The sequence below is a fragment of the Melanerpes formicivorus genome, unplaced genomic scaffold, assembly GCF_026170545.1.
Source record: "Melanerpes formicivorus ecotype bairdi unplaced genomic scaffold, bMelFor1.0.p_v2 SCAF_2, whole genome shotgun sequence".
NCBI classification, from domain to species: domain Eukaryota; kingdom Metazoa; phylum Chordata; class Aves; order Piciformes; family Picidae; genus Melanerpes; species Melanerpes formicivorus.
In genome coordinates this window covers 4,356,902-4,377,140 of record NW_027142354.1, presented here as the reverse complement: position 1 = coordinate 4,377,140, position 20,239 = coordinate 4,356,902, and the positions used below count along the sequence as shown (strand labels likewise).

General features: G+C 45.9%; 1 long non-coding RNA gene across 1 annotated transcript in view; it reads right to left on the bottom strand.

Annotated features, from left to right (window-relative positions):
* The window catches only part of LOC137446703 (uncharacterized), a 76,216-nt gene extending 58,950 nt beyond the window's left edge, over positions 1-17,266 (bottom strand). The window contains exons 1-2 of the long non-coding RNA XR_010988696.1: positions 17,146-17,266; positions 16,576-16,708 (exon numbers count right to left, since the gene is read on the bottom strand). This is a non-coding gene — a long non-coding RNA (uncharacterized lncRNA). The remainder of the gene's footprint in view (positions 1-16,575; positions 16,709-17,145) is intronic.
* Positions 17,267-20,239: the final 2,973 nt, after the last annotated feature.

Sequence of the window (20,239 nt, the reverse complement as noted above, 5' to 3'; positions counted from 1 at the left end):
TTAGATGGCTGTCAATCAGCACCCCCAGGTCCCTCTCTGTTTGGCAGCTCTCCAGCCACTCTGACCCCAGCCTGTAGCTCTGCATGGGGCTGTTGTGGCCAAAGTGCAGCACTCGGCACTTGGACTTGTTGAATGCCATCCCATTGGACTCTGCCCATCTGTCCAGTCGGTCGAGGTCCCTCTGCAGAGCCTTTCCACCCTCTAAATGACTAACATCTGCTCCTAACTTGGTGTCATCTGCAAACTTGCTGATGACTGACTCAATCCCCTCATCCAGATCATCAATGAAGATGTTAAAGAGCACAGGGCCCAGCACTGATCCCTGGGGGGACACCACTGGTGACTGGCTGCCAGCTGGATGTGGCACCATTCACCACCACTCTCTGGGCTCAGCCCTCCAGCCAGTTCCTAACCCAGCACAGAGTGTAGTGGTCCAAGCCACAAGCTGACAGCTTAGATAGCAGTTTGCTGTGGGGGATGGTGTCAAAGGCCTTGCTGAAGTCCAGGCAGACCACCTCCACAGGCCTCATGAGGCACAAAATCTCATTACTATTCTCTTCCCTGGATTTAAACTGTTTTGAACTGACCATCATTAGTACTGTTGCAAAGAAACTTTGCAGAGATCTAACAACCCCTTGGCATAGTTCTACAGCAAGAGGTATTAACACAAAGAAACACAAATCCTGAAACATTGTTTTTCCCACGTTTATGTGCAGTGTGAAATCCTGCAGCAGAATACAGCAAAACAAACGGGCACACAGAAAGCGATCCTGGTTCCGATGAAAGCGTCGGCTTGGGAGTGCAACAAAAGCCCTAAGGAACATGTGTGCCTCGAAGGAGTTAATTTAACACTAAAACCGAGAAGCAAATCGTAGAGCAGGAAGGAACTGCCAGAATTAGTCAACCGTCGTTCCCGATGGTGCGAGCCTGCTCTTGGGTTCCAGGTCACAGCTTCCACACAAAAGCACACTCTTACCTCGGCAGAGCCCTGACCAGTCACTGCTTGCCCCGCTCACCACACGAGGCACGTCTCCCACTGAGTATAACACACACACGATGACGTCTTTAAGGTTTACACCACAGCATTCTTTCCTTTTAAAATAAGAGCCACACAAAACTGAAGTATCCAGCAGCACCCCGTGCCTCTGCATTCCATCCTACTTGCTGATGCTAACGAACCACAGGGCTTGTATTCAGGGTGTTTAAAACCACAGTACCGCCTCCTCCAGTACTCGACTACAGGAGTTAAGCGCTGGAAGAAACAGGCATACAAGATAGCATAGGCAGACTGGCTAGTGGTGGGGAACAGAGCCAGCTTCTTGCCAAGGATTCAAACAAGAATTTGTAAGACACGAGAGGAATGCTGGGAGTCAAGTTGGTTTGGGCTTTTTGTTTTGGAGGAGGGGAAGGAGAGAGAGGTGTTACCAAATAGTGAGAAATGCTGTCTACTGCCTGGCTGCAGCATAAAGGAGAACAAGTTTGGCACTTTCTGAAGGGCACTGTAGATGCAGAAAAGACTCAGGGCACACATTGTAATTGGTGTCCTCAGCATGGGCTGAAGTGCTTTACTAAACACAAAATTACTATTATGAATGTCTGGGTACAAATAACGCAGAATTATGGCACTTGCCTTACTTCTACGGCTGCAGTGTAAAACCTGGCTTAAAAAAAAAACCCAACCAAACAAATGAAATGCATACATCACACAGCTGGGTTGATGAAGGGGAACTAAAAGGAAAGAACTGCTGCCTTGTTGATCTCACTTTGTACAAGTTACCAAAACCTCCTTGGAACAGTGCAGCAAACTAAAAATATTTTCATCTTTATCACTCGGAGACAAGTTACAGGAAAATTTTGCTGGCAACACACAGTGCTGAAATCCTAGATGATTATTTCTTCCACAATTTGGAACAAAGACCTCTAATCCTTTACTTTCCCACTTCCCTCTCTCTGGAATTGTATTGCATTTAAGCAGAGAAAGAGTGTACATTTCCGAGTGGAAAGCAGGTACACATTTGGTTATTCAATTTGCATCTGCAGAAGTTAAGCTGATCTCACCATTAAGCACAAGGCAAACACTTTAATAGGTAAGAGGATACTGTTTCTGCGACTTTTTTCCCCCCTCTTTTCTTCATAAATCAAGCCAGGAATTCTAAAGCTATTCTCATTAAAAATACCCCTTGGCAGCTCTAAAGACATGTGCTGACATGCAAGTAGGATCTTTACAAATGCAGATTTTGGAAGGGGGGGAATACGCTTGAGAAAAGGCATGTGCTGGGACAGACCGAATTAAAAACCTCTGGGGGTATTTAGAATAAACCAAACCGGGTTGGAAGAGACCTCCAAGATCATCGTGTCCAACCCATCAACCAATCCAACCAACCTAAACAACTAACCCATGGCACCAAGCACCCCATCAAATCTCCAACAACAACGGCAGCAGCAGTGTTTGGTATGAGATCTTCTCAGGACACATTTGCTGATGTTACAATCTGAGAGTCCAGGACTAGGTTTATTTTATGCAACACACACTTATTTCTGAAGACAGTCCCAGTGTGGAGTTCAAAGAAGTATCTGCAAGAGGCCTTTGGCCGCACACACCTATCCCACACCATGCCCACTCTTGCTACACCTTCCGCATGGGATCAGCAAAACTGAAATTCTTGGCCAAGGTCTCAATCCTTTCTATCTCCTCCACATTCAAATATTCCAGATACCAAGTATTAAGAAACATCCTAAACTGTGAAAAACATACATTGCCTGTATTAGAATTAGAATAAACCAGGTTGGAAGAGGACCTTCAAGATCATCGTGTCCAACCTATCATCCAACACCACCTAATCAACTAACCCATGCAACCCTATCACGCCTCCTCCTAAACACCTCCAATGATGGTGACTCCACCACCTCCCCGGGCAGCCCATGTAGAATTACTGCTCGATACAAATCTCTCCCCAACTCCCCTCCACCTCCATCGTTATCACCCATGCTTAAGAACCAAGACTGCTAAATCAAGCCATGCAGTGTTTATGACTGTTCAGTACCAAAAATGGCATATGATCTTGTCCAATGGAGCACTGCTTATTGCAAAACTTGCAATGACTTCTCAACTAAAAAGAGGTTAAAATAACCTTTTAAAGTGCTACAGGGCTGTAAGATACAGCTGCACAAATTCCTTTTAAGATAAATATCTAAATGTTAGAATGTTCTGTAACAACAACACAAAACACTGCAAAGAAACCAAGTAACCCAGGCAACTAGCTCTAGGTGGCCCTGCCCAAGCAGGGGGTTGGACCAGATCACCTCCAGAGGTCCCTACCAACCCCAATGACTCTGTGCCTCTGTGATAGAATGGAATGGAATGGAATGGAATGGAATGGAATGGACCAGACCGGAAGAGACCTTCAAGATCATCGTGTCCAACCCATCAACCAATCCAACCCACCTAAACAACTAACCCATGGCACCAAGCACCCCATCAAGTCTCCTCCTGAGCACCTCCAATGATGGTGACTCCACCACCTCCCCAGGCAGCCCATTCCAATGGGCAATCACTCTCTCTGTATAGAACTTCTTCCTAACATCCAGCCTGAACCTCCCCTGATGCAGCCTGAGACTGTGTCCTCTTGTTCTGGTGCTGGCTGCCTGGGAGAAGAGACCAACATCTGCCTGTCTACAACCTCCCTTCAGGTAGTTGTAGAGAGCAATAAGGTCACCCCTGAGTCTCCTCCTCTCCAGGCTAAGCAACCCCAGCTCCCTCAGCCTCTCCTCATAGGGCTTGTGTTCCAAACCCCTCACCAACTTTGCTGCCCTTAAAAAATAAGAACCTGACCGGGATCCTGAACCTGACCTGATCCATCTAAAACATAGTCACTTACACAATACAGATTTATTAGTTTCAGTTAAGCACATCAAGATGAATCAACTGGGTAGTTACACTGAAAATCATACATTTGTAAAGATGTAATCAAGCATTCAGTCTCATGACAAAACAAAGACATAACCACCAGACCAGAGTGTTCCATGCACGTAACCCGAACCACTCCATTCCCTCTATTCATCCTGAACTGTTTAACTGCTGATGGGAAAAATGGTACAGCAGCAACGTTCTTCTCCACAGGCATCTGAGGTTATCCAATCCAAACCAGAGAAAGGCAATTTCTCTACAGCAAATACAACTAAACTGATAATTCTAGTAGGCATATCAAAGTTCATTTTCTTCATGAATTGTTCATATCCAAGGATGCAATGCCATAATGCTTAGATTTGTCTTGCACAATGTTCTTGTTGGTACTTAGTTCTGGGCCCCTCAGTTTAGGAAGGATGTTGACTTGCTGGAACATGTCCAGAGAAGGGCAACAAGGTTGGTTAGGGGTTTGGAGCACAAGCCCTATGAGGAGAGACTGAGGGAGCTGGGGTTGCTTAGCCTGGAGAGGAGGAGGCTCAGGGGAGACCTTATTGCTCTCTACAACTACCTGAAGGGAGGTTGTAGACAGGCAGGGGCTGGTCTTTTCTCCCAGGCAACCAGCACCAGAACAAGAGGTCACAGTCTCAAGCTGCACCAGGGGATGTTCAGTCTAGATGTTAGGAAGAAGTTCTATACAGAGAGAGTGATTGCCCATTGGAATAGGCTGCCCAGGGAGGTGGTGGAGTCACCATCATTGGAGGTGCTCAGGAGAAGACTTCGTGGGGTGCTTGGTTGCATGGTTTAGTTGATTAGGTGGTGTTGGATGATAGGTTGGACGCGGTGATCTTGAAGGTCTCTTCCAACCTGTTCTATTTTATTCTATTCTATTCTATCCTACTTTACCAGATGTAAAATAAACACAGGTATTCAAGAACAGGGACAGTAGTCTAAAACTCCATGATCTTGTTCCTTTGCCATATTCATTGTGTCAGTGAGGTTTTTAACACACCAACCTGAAGGACCTAACAGTGAGTGCCATGACCATGATAAACTAAGTAGGGTTAGACCTGGATTTGTAGTTTTGAGTCCAAGGGTAGGAATATCAGTGAGGTAACAAAAGCCTGACTTATGGTTCCCTATCCAATGGTTCTTTTGTTCCAACCCATCAAACAGCCCAGTTCCTCAAACATCTATTACAGTAAGGCCACGCAGAGCAATGATCCAGTGGCTTCAGCTCAGCATTTGACTCATGAGGAATGCCACCACACCAAGCTCAAAATAAACAAAATCATATTTCCTGTCCTTACTTATATGGTAAATTAGAATCTCAAATAATTAATTAAAGCAAGCTATGTGTCGACACAAATTACTTTCAGGCCAAGTAACTGAAGTTAATCTTATCTAACTTCTCTCAGTGCAGGCTGCTGCAACTCAATTAACATGACTTGCCTTGAATATCACTTAGCTCTTACATATATCTCTTGAGAATCTTGCCAGCTGTACAAGCATAGAAACAACAGAAGAAAGTGGGTATCACAAAACCTTGGATCTTGCATCAAGTGACTATAATGAGCGCTGCACAAGGGTGCTTTGATGTTACAAAAGACCTAAGAAAATACCAACTGGTTAGGGTTTATCCTTGCTACATTTACTCTCTTTCCAGAGGGCATTCATCAGGTGCATGCCATCTGCTGCAGCGAAATGTGAGACCCAAACAGGTAAAATGAAAATTTCCCATACCACAAGGCTCTTCACACAGATAAAAATGAACAGCATTAACATCATTTTAGATGATTAAAGAGTCTAAGCTACAGAGACTGCATCTCCTGAAAGCTGCTAATCTTGCAGGACAGCACTTCAGCTCCCATGGAAGACTGCACTCATGGCTACGCACAGGAAGTCACAGGTTCATCGTCCAGAAATATTTGTACTTGTGTCAAGTACAGGGAGCTGAGAGTGTAAAGGAAACACAAATGCCCCTACTTCCTTTCACTGCTCTCTGTTCCCTCACCTTTGCTGTGTGCCTATGGGCCCTGCAGCCCTGACACAGAAACCATTTCTCTGGGAACTGAAGCTGCACTTAAAGAGGCTCAGCCTCTCAGTGCTTGTGGAGGTTTCCCACAGCTTGGAAGGAGGTAAAATCTGAAAAAGCCTTACTATTTAGAAGAGAATAAACTTTATCTAGAATAGAATAAACCAAACCAGGATGGAAGAGACCTTCAAGATCATCGCGTCCAACCCATCAACCAATCCAACCCACCTAAACAACTAAACCATGGCACCAGGCACCCCATCAAGTCTCCTCCTGAACACCTCCAGTGATGGTGACTCCACCACCTCCCCAGGCAGCCCATTCCAATGGGCAATCACTCTCTCTGTATAGAACTTCTTCCTAACATCCAACCTGAACCTCCCCTGGCGCAGTCTGAGACTGTGTCCTCTTCTTCTGGTACTGGCTGCCTCGGAGAAGAGACCAACAGCTGCCTGTCTACAACCCCCCTTCAGGTAGTTGTAGAGAGTGATAAGGTCACCCCTGAGTCTCCTCTTCTCCAGGCTAAGCAACCCCAGCTCCCTCAGTCTTTCCTCATAGGGCTTGTGTTCCAAACCCCTCACCAACTTTGTTGCCCTTCTCTGGACTCGTTCCAGCAAGTCAACATCCTTCCTAAACTGAGGGGCCCAGAACTGGACACAGGACTCAAGGTGCGGCCTAACCAGTGCAGGGGCAGAATGACCTCCCTGCTCCTGCTGGCCACACTGTTCCTGATGCAGGCCAGGATGCCATTGGCCCTCTTGGCTGCCTGGACACACTGCAGGCTCATGTTCAGCCTACCATCAACCAGTACCCCCAGGTCCCTCTCCACCTGGCTGCTCTCCAGCCACTCTGACCCCAGTCTGTAGCTCTGCATGGGGTTGTTGTGGCCAATGTGCAGAACCCGCTTGGCACCCTCTTAAAGCCAGGATCCCTGAATGCAAGCACCCCCTGATCAACCACTTCCAGAAGCTTGAGGACAAATTTGTTAGACCCATTTCAGCTTCTCTGTTTCTAATTTCTCTACAGTCAAAACCAGATGCTTTGGCCTTATTTTTCGTGCTTAAAAGGACTGTGCAATTTAGCTTACCTGCTTCATAGTTAATAAATATTTTAAAGTTTAAGCACATCTCAGTCTCCTTACATACTTTACGTGAGGCCAGCTCGTGCAAGATAATGTTAACCACACAGAGAATACTCACATTATCTACCTACAAAGGCAGCCCAGGTCCTGGATGGAAAGATGAAGAAAAAAAACAAAACAAAACTGATAATGGAATAATACAGAAGGGCAAGCTCATGGTACAGGGATATCATGTTCCTGGACCATGTTCCCAGAAACAGACAAGATTTCCCTCCTGCTTCCCTGTCTTTGTGAAGGTCAGTACCCCGTGCCTCATATTTCAGGACACTCTTTCCAGAGAGACCCCATTTTCACTTTTATAACATATGGGTGGGGAATCCAAAACACTACTAACAACAATCTCAGGGAGGTAGCAATTCCTGTCTGCTAAGCTAGAAATGATAGTCCCTCACCATCACTCCTACAAAGAAACGTAGTAGACCAGCACCGCAAAACAGAACACTGCACTGCTAAGGCTAACAAAGCTGAAAAAAGCAACCAAAAAAGCCATGAGCTGCTGGAGCAGACAGTTGAAAGAGACCAGAGATGGAAAAATATGCACCAAGACTCAAACATTACTAAAGCTGATGTGAAAGCAGAAAAAAATGAGATTGCAAACTCAGACAGAGAAAGGCTAGAAGACAGGATGAGGAAGACACCCTGAACATAGGCCTCAGACAAAATGTTACAACAACCAGTCTGGTAAACAGCACCTGGAAGGGTATGAGACAGAGAAAGACAAATCCTCACTCTCACAAATGCTTTTTTAAAGGTTTGTTAAACTACCTTTCACTCTCTACATAGCTTGTGTCTGGGTTCAAAGTGGTGACTCAGCACTCATTAACCACTGTCAGAAGCACAGCCAGCAAAACAACAGGAGATTTTTATGAGGTGAGGAAAAGACCAGAGAAAACCAGATGATTCTCAGATCAAGGATACAAGAGTGGTCTAGGACAAAAGAGGGGAGAAGACAAAGGTGAGGAACAATACAGGGAAGCTTTTGTAAGATGAACAGGGATTTTGCATGGGAAAATGAAGTGGAGAAAAGGTTGAGGACATCTTTATTACCTTAAAACAGGAGTGGCCTACTATGGCTAAAACTCGTATTGGCATTTCAGCCCAGACAAGATCAAACGTCACCTGTGAACAATGTTAGAATAGAATAGAATAGAATAGAATAGAATAGAATAGAATAGAATAGAATAGAATAGAATAGGTTGGAAGAGACCTTCACGATCATCGTGTCCAACCCATCATCCAGCACCACCCGACCAACTAAATCATGCAACCAAGCACCCTATCAAGTCTTCTCCTGAACAATTCCAGTGATGGTCACTCCACCACCTCCCCAGGCAGCCCATTCCAATGGGCAATCACTCTCTCTGTATAGAACTTCTTCCTAACCTCCAGCCTAAACCTCCCCTGGTGCAGCTTGAGACTGTGTCCTCTTGTTCTGGTGCTGGTTGCCTGGGAGAAGAGACCAACCTCCGCCTGTCTACATCCTCCCTTCAGGTAGTTGTAGAGAGTGATAAGGTCACCCCTGAGTCTCCTCTTGTTGGACTTGAGGCTAATGCCAGATGACTAAGGAAGTGTTACAGCACAGGTGTTTTTTTGTGTTGGCACTACAGGACTGGCTCATACCTTATCAGGAGAGCTGTGCCGTGCTGCCACTCAACCATCGGTTCTCAATAATGTACAAAACAGAAAGAAAACAATAAGGAAGAGGAGGACTTGCTCTACTGTCATTTTCTTACTTAGAGTTAGTCTTCTCATTTATTTTGGGCTCAAGACAAGAGAGCAGAAAGGAAGGGAAGAAAACAAGGCAAGAATATTACATAGTTGTGTCCTTGCTTTCCAGCCCCTCCAGAAAGGCCAAATTTGTAAAGAGAGAGCAAGCCGAGATTTCCTTTATCTTGTTACCTGCTCCCGTGATTGTAACACACCAGGCAGAGCTGACAAGTAATCTCTCTGCTGAACATTCTCTCTTAAAAATGCACTGCAGCTTCTTTTGCAACACATGTTATTTTAGTCAGCCTAATCTGCACCTCGAAACACTCGGCCTGTTGTTTCAACAGCACTGACCTGTGTGCTGAATTATAGAAACCCTCCAATATCATATCATCTGCTCTACAGATTTGATTTCATGGAATATGAAACTTCACTGAAAATCATTATACAATGAGACAAGGAAATGTAGGCACTGGTTTGTCTTTTGTGTGTGTGTGTGTCTGGTTTGTTACTTAGGTACTTTTTTATATGAAGTGCAAGGTGTAACCCTCCTACAGCTCCCTCTGGGCAGGTGTTTTTCATACAAAGCCACACTCTTTGAATCTTATGCACATGAAGAGTCATGGAATTAAATGAGATCAGTCACACAAGCAGGGAAATCAAGTTTGATCCAGCATTACTGTTATAAAACACAGCATGAAAATCACTTTCTAAAAAGCCCAGGATAATAGGCATTCCATCCTTAAACTATCTAATAATGCAATGACTACTTGAAAGTGTTGTTTTTCAGGTCCAACCTTCTGAGGTTTAACGCAGCAAGTGATTCTAATTCTGCTACACACAAATTGTTGGTAATTAGCTTTCTGTGGGCAATGTTATTTTTTTTTTTCCAAGTAAGCCCCACCATGATTTTGTTAAGAGCAATTACTTTAAGAGAATTTTACTCTTTAATTAAGCAAGGGCTGAAAATCCCATTTACAGCCCAGAAGAACAGTGCATTCTTTAATGCTGCTCAGCAGAACCTGCTACCTTCTGCATTATGCTTTTGCCCTATCCTGTTTTTCTTGAAAGATCATGTCTATTTGGAGAAGTTAGTAAGTTTAAGACACAGGAACCACAAGAAACGTCTCTGTTAGAAGAGGAGTGAATACTGACACTCAAAATCCAAAGCATGAGAACTAATTAAGTGAGGGTTTGTTTGGGTCTTTTACAAATCAAAATGACATACAACAGATGCTTGCCTGCTATGTTAAAATTGTGACTGTATTAGTAACAATCAGACAGAGACACTGTCTGTATGGTTAATGCATTTCAAAATCTTAGTGTTTTGGGGAGGATGACAGCATGTAGCTCCCTAGAATGACAGGAAAGTTCATCGTCCTAACGTGGTACACTGTAGCACACATTTAATAGCATGCTGAGAAATTCCATTATAGTATCACTCCACTCTGCTAATCCTCCTGTGGCTCAGCTTACTTGAAAAGTGCCTTTTGAGGTTTCGTTCCACCAAGGCAGAGTAACTTTGTGTTTCAAGAGAACTACAGAGTAAAGATGGAGCAGGATCTCCATTTCACTGATGCTTTTGTTCTGAGGTTGCTTAGCCTGGAGAAGAGGAGGCTCAGGGGTGACCTTATTGCTCTCTAAAACTACATTAAGGGGGGTTGTAGACAGGCAGAGGTTGGTCTCTTCTCCCAGGCTACCAGTACCAGAACAAGAGGACACAGTCTCAGGCTGCAACAGGGGAGTTTTAGGGTGGAGGTTAGGAGGAAGTTCTACACACAGAGAGTGATTGCCCATTGGAATGGGCTGCCCGAGGAGGTGGTGGAGTCACCATCACTGGAGGTGTTCAGGAGGAGACTTGATGGGGTGCTTGGTTGCATGGTTTACTTGGTTGGGTGGTGTTGGATGTTAGGTTGGACACGATGATCTTGGAGGTCTCTTCCAACCTGGTCTATTCTATTCTATCTATGGGAAACATTTAAAGTGCACCCAGGTTAAACTGGCTTTACATCCCAGCCCAATGAGTTGCTCAATACTTGCTTCAGTTTAGTCAGAGATTATTAATTTCAAATTATGAGAAGGAAAACAAACAAACCTTTAAAATATGTTGGATTTTGTTTTGTGTTTTTTCTCTTCGAAGTGCGGTGATCAGTACTACTAACAGAATAACAAACCAGGTTGGAAGAGGGCTGGGATGTGATGCTCCACAATCTCTTTTCTGAGGGCCCATCTGACAGAATTCTGACAAGTCCAGAGGCTGGATTTCAGGATGTCTAAGGGAGGCTAAGCCCGTGGGAAAGTGGATATTGCAGACAGCGTAACACAGGGGCAGGAGGAAAAATTACTTCCAACTACATCTTGCCCCTGGGCTTTTTTTTCATGCTACCATTTTTTTTGGGCAGAGACTCATATTTACCTGTAGGGCACCATACAAGAGCACACCAAAACTAGAAAGTGAAACAAGCTGAGGCATAACATATACTCTTATTCTAACTACCTTCAGGTTCTGAAATGAAGAAAACAAGCATCTAGTGTGACATCTGCCTGCAACTCCATCACCCAGCACTCTTCAGTGAAAAAACAAACATACCACTGAAGACTGTTGCTAATAGTGTATCCAAAGTTGTGCTTCTGTGCATATAAATTTTAGATCTTGGAGGCTAGTCAAAGCCTGAACTTACATCACAGTATAACAAAGGAGGAAGATCAATAATACTTAGAGGGGGAAAAAAAAAGGCATATTGAAAGAGCAGGGCCTGACTTTACACAGAAGCTATGAAAAGCTAAGGAAAAAAATCCATTCTTGCAAAGGAAGCTGCTGTATAGTCTGGAAAAGATAAAATGATAAGAAAGTGCTGCACTTTCAAAATCTGGAGTTGAACCAGAACAATAATGTCAATGAAAGACTGCAGATGGCAGGCAGATAATTCCAGTCAAAAGACAGACAACCCCCATTTTCCCCATCCCTAAATCCTCTCAAAAGACTTTAGCCAGACACAGTCTAACAACAAAAGTGATCAGAGTAGAAAATGAAGCAAAATTACTCATATGTAAGCTTTAGAATATACTAATGAACTGATAAGCAATGTGTATGTCTTGCAGATTAATTAGTGTGATTATTTGAGGCAGCAGTGATATGGTGAAAGCATCACATCCTGCCCAAAGCTCTGAACCAGCTGCAGTTTCTGCAACTGTAGCACACATATGGACAACAAGCTCTCAATAAGAGTAAACCATACCTAAAACCACTCACTGGCATCACAAAGTGTCACTCAAATATTGAGCTGGTATATGATTACCATACATTAAGGGTGTTTTTAAAATTATAAGTGCCTTCTTCAATGACTGACCCATCTGAGACAATTCAGGGACTTTTTGACTCAGAAGTGCATCAGCACAATATAAATAGCCCAGCAACAGGTCTTGCTAAGCTATCACAAATGCAGATGCTGTTAAAAGCAATAGAAAGTATTCCTGACTGGCTTAAAGCAAGGGCCATCTCAAACTGGAGAACAAAAAATGATCCAAAGGCAACCTGGGCACAATGAAGAGGCACATCCTTATGGAATTCATTTCCATAAAGCAAATGAAAATACTTTTGTCCAGCACCATGCCAGATGGTGGTGGCTTCAGTAGCTCGCTTCACAAAAATGCATGGTGTTTAGGTAGGTAAGGAGGCAAGTCATGAGAAAGTCTATCCCTTACTTTCCCTTTCTATCAGAAGAAGCTTGTTCTAAACCAGGATTTGAAGAAGGTAAAGCTTTGTGATTTTAAGAGTACTCCAAATATGGTTTTGATCACAACATAAGACAAAAAAAGCTTTTGAGACACAGAGCCAAATAAGTTTTTCCTCAGGATTAGGGCAAACCCATTTAGGGTGGACAAAGCTCAGCACATTATGCTCTAGCTACCCCACAGCCCCAGTATCCTCCACCTGGCATCCACACCAGATCTTTCCATCCACCACTTCCTACGGATGTGCCAAAATCCCATCCCCAATCACAACCCACTTCCCCCATGGCCATGGATTGCCTGAGACACACCTAGGGCTTGAAGGACAAGCAGAGGCTCTGGGGAATGGGAAGGAGAGAGCCACAGAGGAGCAGGCATGCAGAAATGTGTGCTGGCAGTAAGACAGTCTTCCTGTTGATTACAAAGATCTTGAATTTCATGCCACACATGGCAGATCCACTGCCAAAGGATCAAAGGCAAAATTCTGCAAGAACAAGCCAGCACTCTACAGTCCAGCACCATACTGAGAGCCAGCTATGCACTCAGTATTGCATCAGAAGTACATCACTCAGGCTACCAAGACAGCCTGTCCACAACCGGCTAACACAAGAATTCAAGCTGTTGTACTGTATTGGTTCAGCCACCCAACAGAGACTCATTTATCACAATAGGACTATTTTTACAGGACATTTTTCTCTTTCAATATCCCAGATTAACTATTAGAGGTAATGTGATAGATTTCTTTTAACCTCAAAGTCCTGTGCAGCCTTAATGCTTCATTTCTCACAGGCTCCTCCAAACAACATCCTAAATAGACACTCATTTCATCCTGGGTTTTTATACCGTTCTTTCACTGGCATCAAACTACTGCACATCAACAATATTCTTCCCTACTTCACCATCAAGACCTGCACATCTGCAACCACACCTCAAGGATTCTCTGGAAAACAAGAAAAACACTTGTGTGGTGCATCTAGCACCACCTTAGATACCAAGCATCGCTATGCCATGCACAACCACGTCCTCCAGGGAAGCAACACAAGGAGAAAATCCCAACACACACATGCATTTGAAAGCTATGCATCCAAGAAGCCACGAATTCACAAGTTCATTCCAACTCTTCCTAACTTTTCAACACCTGCTTTCACAAGCCAAGCATTCTCACACTGTCGAGCTGTGCCAGGGGAGGTTTAGGCTGGATGTTAGGAAGAAATTCTTCACAGAGAGAGTGATTGGCCATTGGAATTGGCTGCCCAGGGAGGTGGTGGAGTCGCCATCACTGGAGGTGTTTAAGAAGAGACTGGATGGGGTGCTTGGTGCCATGGTTTACCTGATTAGATGGTGTTGGGTGATAGGTTGGACTCAATCTCGAAGGTCTTTCCCAACCTGGTTAATTCTATTCTATTCACTTTTTAATGGCAGCACCAGACAAACCAAACAGAGACAAGAGGAAAAGAAAACATTTAGAAAGAAGCCATTACACAGAATTCAGTAAAAGATCACAGCAAGGCACCTGAGAGTTCAGGATTTCTCTTTTAGCTCTCACAACTTCTATTAATATACTGTGACAAACAAAATAGAACAGAATAGGATGGGATGGAATGGAATGGAATGGAATGGAATGGAATGGAATGGAATGGAATGGAACGGAACCAGACCAGGTTGGAAGAGACCTTCAAGATCATTGCATCCAACCCATCAACAAATCCAGCCCACCTAAACAACTAACCCATGGCACCAAAAACCTCATCAAGTCTCCTCCTGAACACCTCCCATGATGGTGACTCCACCACCTCCCTGGGATTCAGCAGCAGCTGCTAACAGGGAGAGCAGTCAATGTCAACATAACTAAGGTCTTTCTAAAGGGTCCCCAAGCTAGCAATGGTGTGCAAAAATATTTGCTATAATTTTACTCAGAAATTATTGTGGAAATTTTGGGGTTCAAAATAGCTGAACAGGAGGCAAGGAAGACAATGAGCCCCTTGCCAACTAATCCCTGCTACAAACTGAGGTCTTTCCAAAGAGTAGCTCTAAACCTTCTATTTTTGGATGGATCAATTCCGAAGTACTCAAATATTTCACTCTTTAATAAATAAAAGGAGCTAAAATGACTCATTTCAATTTTTTATTTGCCCAAAGCAATTATAATTTTTTTTATGCCTTTGACAGGTATCTCCCTAGGCCAATTTTGCCAGTGGAATATGGTACCTCATTTGTGGTTTTAAATAAAATACTTCCACTAGTGAAACGTTGCACTGATATAGCTCTGAGAAAAGACAGAAATGTGAGCTCTCTGGAAGTTCACTGGAAGCCCCAATTGTTGAGGACAAAAGAGGAACTGCAAATCTGAAAGTGGTGAGAATAAATAAAGCACAGCTGTCAGATGGTTTAATTAATTTATGAACCCAAAAGTGCTTCACAAATATTCACTGTTACGCCAGCCGTGGAAACAGATAAATATTATTAGCGCTGCTTTAGAGATTTAAAGACTAAGGGGCAGCAAGGGCAAGACACTAAGCCTGCTGCTGCAGCTACATTATGTTAGCAAACACTGGAGCCCCATTTGAGCCAATTCTGAATTTTATTGCATTTTCTTTTCAAACAACAGGGAGAGAAGCAATGAGACTACAGAATTCCCTCCCATTCTCACAGACTAATAGGTCCTCTGTGTCACAAGCAGGACTGTATCATCTACATAACAGGCACCTCTCTGGAGCACCTCTCCTATGAGGACAGACTGAAGGAGTTGGGGCTGTTCAGTCTGCAGAAGAGAAGGCTCCGAGGTGACCTAATTGTGGCCTTCCAGTATCTGAAGGGGGCCTACAGGAAGGCTGGGGAAGGACTTCTCAGGATCTTAGGTAGTGACAGGACTAGGGGGAATGGAATGAAGCTGGAGGTGGGGAGATTCAGGCTGGATGTGAGGAGGAGGTTCTTCACCATGAGAGTGGTGAGACCCTGGAATGGGTTGTCCAGGGAGGTGGTCGAGGCCCCGTCCCTGGAGGTGTTTAAGAGCAGGCTGGATGAGGCTCTGTCCAGCCTGGTCTAGTGTGGGGTGTCCCTGCCCATGGCAGGGGGGTTGGAACTAGATGATCCTTGTGGTCCCTTCCAACCCTGAATGAAACTATGATACTATGAAACTATGAAACCTAAATAAGGATTTTTTTTTTCAGACCTCTCACTGAAATCTAGAGGCAAGTACCTAATGCCTTATGTAGCCAACCAACTGTAGTTTTGGTGCTTGCAGTGGATGTAACTGGAATTTTCTGATCAGAAATTTTTGTGAAGTTCTCAGTGTCATTACAGCACGTCTTGTGGTCTGCAACACAGCTGCAGATCTTACAGGTCACCACACATCTCCAGAAACACTGTTTTCCAAAGATTAGGCAACACTTGGAACTTGAACCTGCCAAAATAAGTTGTTGTGAAACTAGCAGCACACCTGGACATATCATGTTGAAAGCAAGCAAGCGAGGCAAATAACGTTCTCCTCAGCACAAGCCATACACTCACTCCTACTAGAGGATCTGGATCATGCTGCATAAGAATTCAGTCTTTGTCACATTCCCCGTCTTTGAACAGAGACAGATTCAGTGATTTTCCCAACAGATTGCTCCTTTAACATTGGCAAGGCATTAATTTAAACAACTAGCAGAGGGAAGATTTGTGGGAAGAGGTTGTTTTTGGATAGCTTTGGAAGGCTATAGGGAAGATTTGCCTTTGACAGTAAGATACTTTTACCCTTCTCAGTGTTTTCCCTGTGAATTAAAAGGCACTCAGTAGCAGATAACGTGTTCTTTCAGTCATGTGCACGACAGAAATACCAAACAAACCCCCAGATAATCACTTCACACATAATTATAAAAATATAAGACACTGATTATGCCTTTTAAAGAGCCAGAGCACTGTCCACAGCCTATGCTGTGACACCCACAGCACCCCAGGGCATGATAAGCCCTTCATTAATGCTTGCAATCAAATGAACGCGGCAGAAGTACACACCACAGCCATGGATTTCTAAAAGCAGAGAAGCTCTACCAGCAGCCAGTGCGTACTCACAGGGCGTTGAGACCTCAGGGGAAGCAGATGTTTGCAGCAAACTAGTGGAAATATTTTCAGTGGAGTTCTCAGGTGATGTCAACCACAGGAAGAATGACTTTGAGCCAGATTTCCATTTCTCATCAGATGCGGCCTTAAAAGTTGGGAACAAGAGCGTTGATACTCCTCACACCCCTAAACCTTCAGTTAACCCCCTAGGTATCTAGGTCCTGGATCCGTGCAGCAGCCCAGAGAGTTCGTGTGTGTGCCTAAGAGGGGGGCTCCCTCCCTGCAGCCTACTCCGGGGACGTAACAAGGAAACACTTGAGTTACTCGAGCACTGCGCGCTGGTTTTGCAGGGCCCGCATCCAGCCGCAGCCCCGCCACAGCGCAGCCACCTCCCGTGACCACCTGTCCGTCCCCCGCCACAAGTGCCCCCGCACCGCTCCGGCCCCTACCTCCGCCCCCAGCCCCAGCCCGCCGTCGCCCGCCCCGGCGCGCTCCCCGGCTCACCACAGCCACAGGCAACCCCGGCGGGTGGGCTCAGGGCGCGGGCATGGGGGCCCCGCGTGCCGGCGGCGCCCCCCTCACCTTCGCTCCCCCCGCGGCACACGCTGCCCCCCGGGCTCCGGGCCCGGCACAATCCTACTGCTTCCAACGGTACCTCGGCCGCCGGCACAGTCCCACCGCCTCCAACGACGCCTCGGCCCCCAGGCTGGGCTGCCCCGGAGGTGGCGCCGCCGCCGTGCCCGCTGCGAGGGCGACACCCAGCGGTCACAGAGAGCGGGCGAGTAGCTCCCGCCAGCCCGCCCCGCCTTTCTCCCGGCGAGCAGCCGTGACCGGACAGGCTTCTCGGGCCGCCCCGTGCGCCTTGGTCCCCTCGCAGCCATTCCCCACCGAGGAAGTGGGGAAGCGCGCGCGTGGAAGCGTGAGGCCTCAGTCCCCCCTGCCTCGCACCAGCGGGCAGCGGAGCCAACAGAGGGCAGGAATATGCTGTTGCGAGTGTGAAGCCAGGTCTCGATCACCAGCCTGCTCTCCAGCGGGACTGGAGTGATTCCAGAGAAGGAGGACAAAGCTGCCGAAGGGTCTAGAGTAAAAGCCTTAGGAGAAGGGGCTTAGGGAACTGAGGTGTTTGGCCTGAAGAAAAGGAGACTCAAGGGAGACCTCCTCACTCTACAACTACGTGAAAGGAGGTTGTAGCAAGGTGGTGTCAGTCTCTTCTGCCAGGGAGCAAGTGATAGGAGAGAAGGCAATGGCCTCAAGTTTTGCCAGGGGAGGTTTAGATTGAATACTAGGAAAAATTTCTTCACTGGAAAGGTTGTCAAGCATTGGAAGTGGTTGAGTCACCATCCCTGGAGGTTATTTAAGAGATGCATAGATACAGCACTTAGAGGCATGGTCTACTGGCGGACTTGGTAGCGTTAGGTTAATGGTTACACTCTATGATATTAAAGGTCTTTCCCAACCTATATGACTCTATGAATTATCCTCTGGTGGCCAGAAATGCTGGACTCTGGCTGAAGTGAGTCTCCTGAAGAGCTTAATACTCTCCTGAACCCAAGCACCTTTGCAACTCATTTATGAAAGCTCATCATAATTTGTGCAGGAGAATAAGTGCTTACTAAACCAATTCCCAGGATGACAGATGCCCTTCCCTCCAGCAGGGAGCCAGCCAACAGGCTTTGAAGTCTGGGCAGAAGGTCAGAGGGGATCGACTTGAAAGCTCCCTGTGCCTGCTCACAGCCTCACCCACCCCCTCGAGCTATTACAATGTCTCAGAGACGTTTGGTTCATCGAAGTCATGGGGGGAGGAGGGGAGAAGGGGGGCAATTAGGCGTGTGTGTCAATAAGTCACAAACTGGTAGGGAGGCAAGTTAGACAGGATCATCTGTAGTCACCAGCATATGAGAAAGGAGTCTGTGTAAGCAGGCTGAGTAGAATGATAAAAGGGAGATCTGAAGGAGAAAATAGAAAGCAGGTTTCACCATACAATGCCTGGTCATTGCTTTCAAAGGCTATTCCTATGGCTTGAAGGCATTCCCAAGATGATGCCCTAAATGACCTAAACATTTAAGTATCACTGGCACTACCTACTTATGTGATGAATATATTATTTTGAACGTTTATTTCCAGATGACTCCACACATGTATTTCACTAAGCAATTACAATGACAGTCATTGTTCTATGGTGATAGTCATAGCACAGGTTCACATCAAAATCCTTGGTGCTCTGCAGGAAAGATTTACCGAGTGAATTTTGTGTCCTGACACCTCTCTGACCTCAGCAAGGTTTTTGTAGCTTTGTCAAAGCTACAGCACTACTCTGAAATCTGGTGCCATTACTGAGACTAGAATTTAATTGCTATAATAGAATAGAATAGAATAAACCAGGTTGGAAGAGACCTTCAAGATCATCGTGTCCAACCTATCATCCAACACCACCTAATCAACTAACCCATGGCACCAAGCACCCTGTCAAGTCTCCTCCTGAACACCTCCAGTGATGGCGATTCCACCACCTCCCCGGGCAGCCCATTCCAATGGGCAATCACTCTCTCTGTGTAAAACTTCCTCCTGACCTCCAGCCTGAACTTCCCCTGGTGCAGCCTGAGACTGTGTCCTCTTGTTCTGGTGCTGGCTGCCTGGGAGAAGAGACCAACCTCTGCCTGTCTAGAACCCCCCTTCAGGTAGTTGTAGAGAGCAATAAGGTCACCCCTGAGTCTCCTCCTCTCCAGGCTAAGCAGCCCCAGCTCCCTCAGCCTCTCCTCATAGGGCTTGTGTTCCAAACCCCTCACCAACTTTGTTGCCCTTCTCTGGACACCTTCCAGCAAGTCAGCATCCTTCCTAAACTGAGGGGCCCAGAACTGGACACAGGACTCGAGGTGTGGCCTAACCAGTGCAGTGTAGAGGGGCAGAATGACCTCCCTGCTCCTGCTGGCCACACTGTTCTTGATGCAGGCCAGGATGCCATTGGCATTGGCATACAGGAAAATTGTGGTTCCACACACAAAAATTTTGTTTGCCTCTTTCCCTATTCAGCATCAGCCTACTTCAGGGGAGCTTTATTTTACTTTGTATTGTGTAAAATCCTGATACAGGAAGTATTTGTGTAATAGTTTAGCTATATGTTAAACGAGTTCCATGTATGTAAATGTTTGCAGGACTACTTTGGCTATGTTTGATCATTACGACTGAGAAACAAGATGTTAACACATTGCAGAAAAAGGCTTTCTTGGCACTGATCTGCCACCGTTCTAGTTAATGGTTATCTTCTCCCTTTGACAGAAGCAGGATGAGATGCTGTCACAACTAACATCTAGAGCCTGACCATATGACCAGCATGGAAAGAGCACCAGGCAGGCTGCAGGCCACCGTTGGGTCCCCGAGTGAGCACAGTGGATCTGTGAGCTGAGCAGTGCTGGGCAGACACGGGCCCTGCCCAGGTCCTGCAGTCTCCCACATGCCGAATGCAGAGGCTTGTGGGGGCGATTCAAGAGGGCCCCGACAGCCCACTTAGGGGCTCCGTGTAGGGGTGTGACTGCAGGGTTTGACCGATCTCGAAGCCCTGTGAGGGCTACCTGAAATAAAAACTCCGGGAGTAATTTTGGTGCCGTGGACTGATACACTTGCCCGCGGCGGCTCCGTTCACCAGCCCCAGCCTCCACGCCAGAGGCAGCATCTCGCG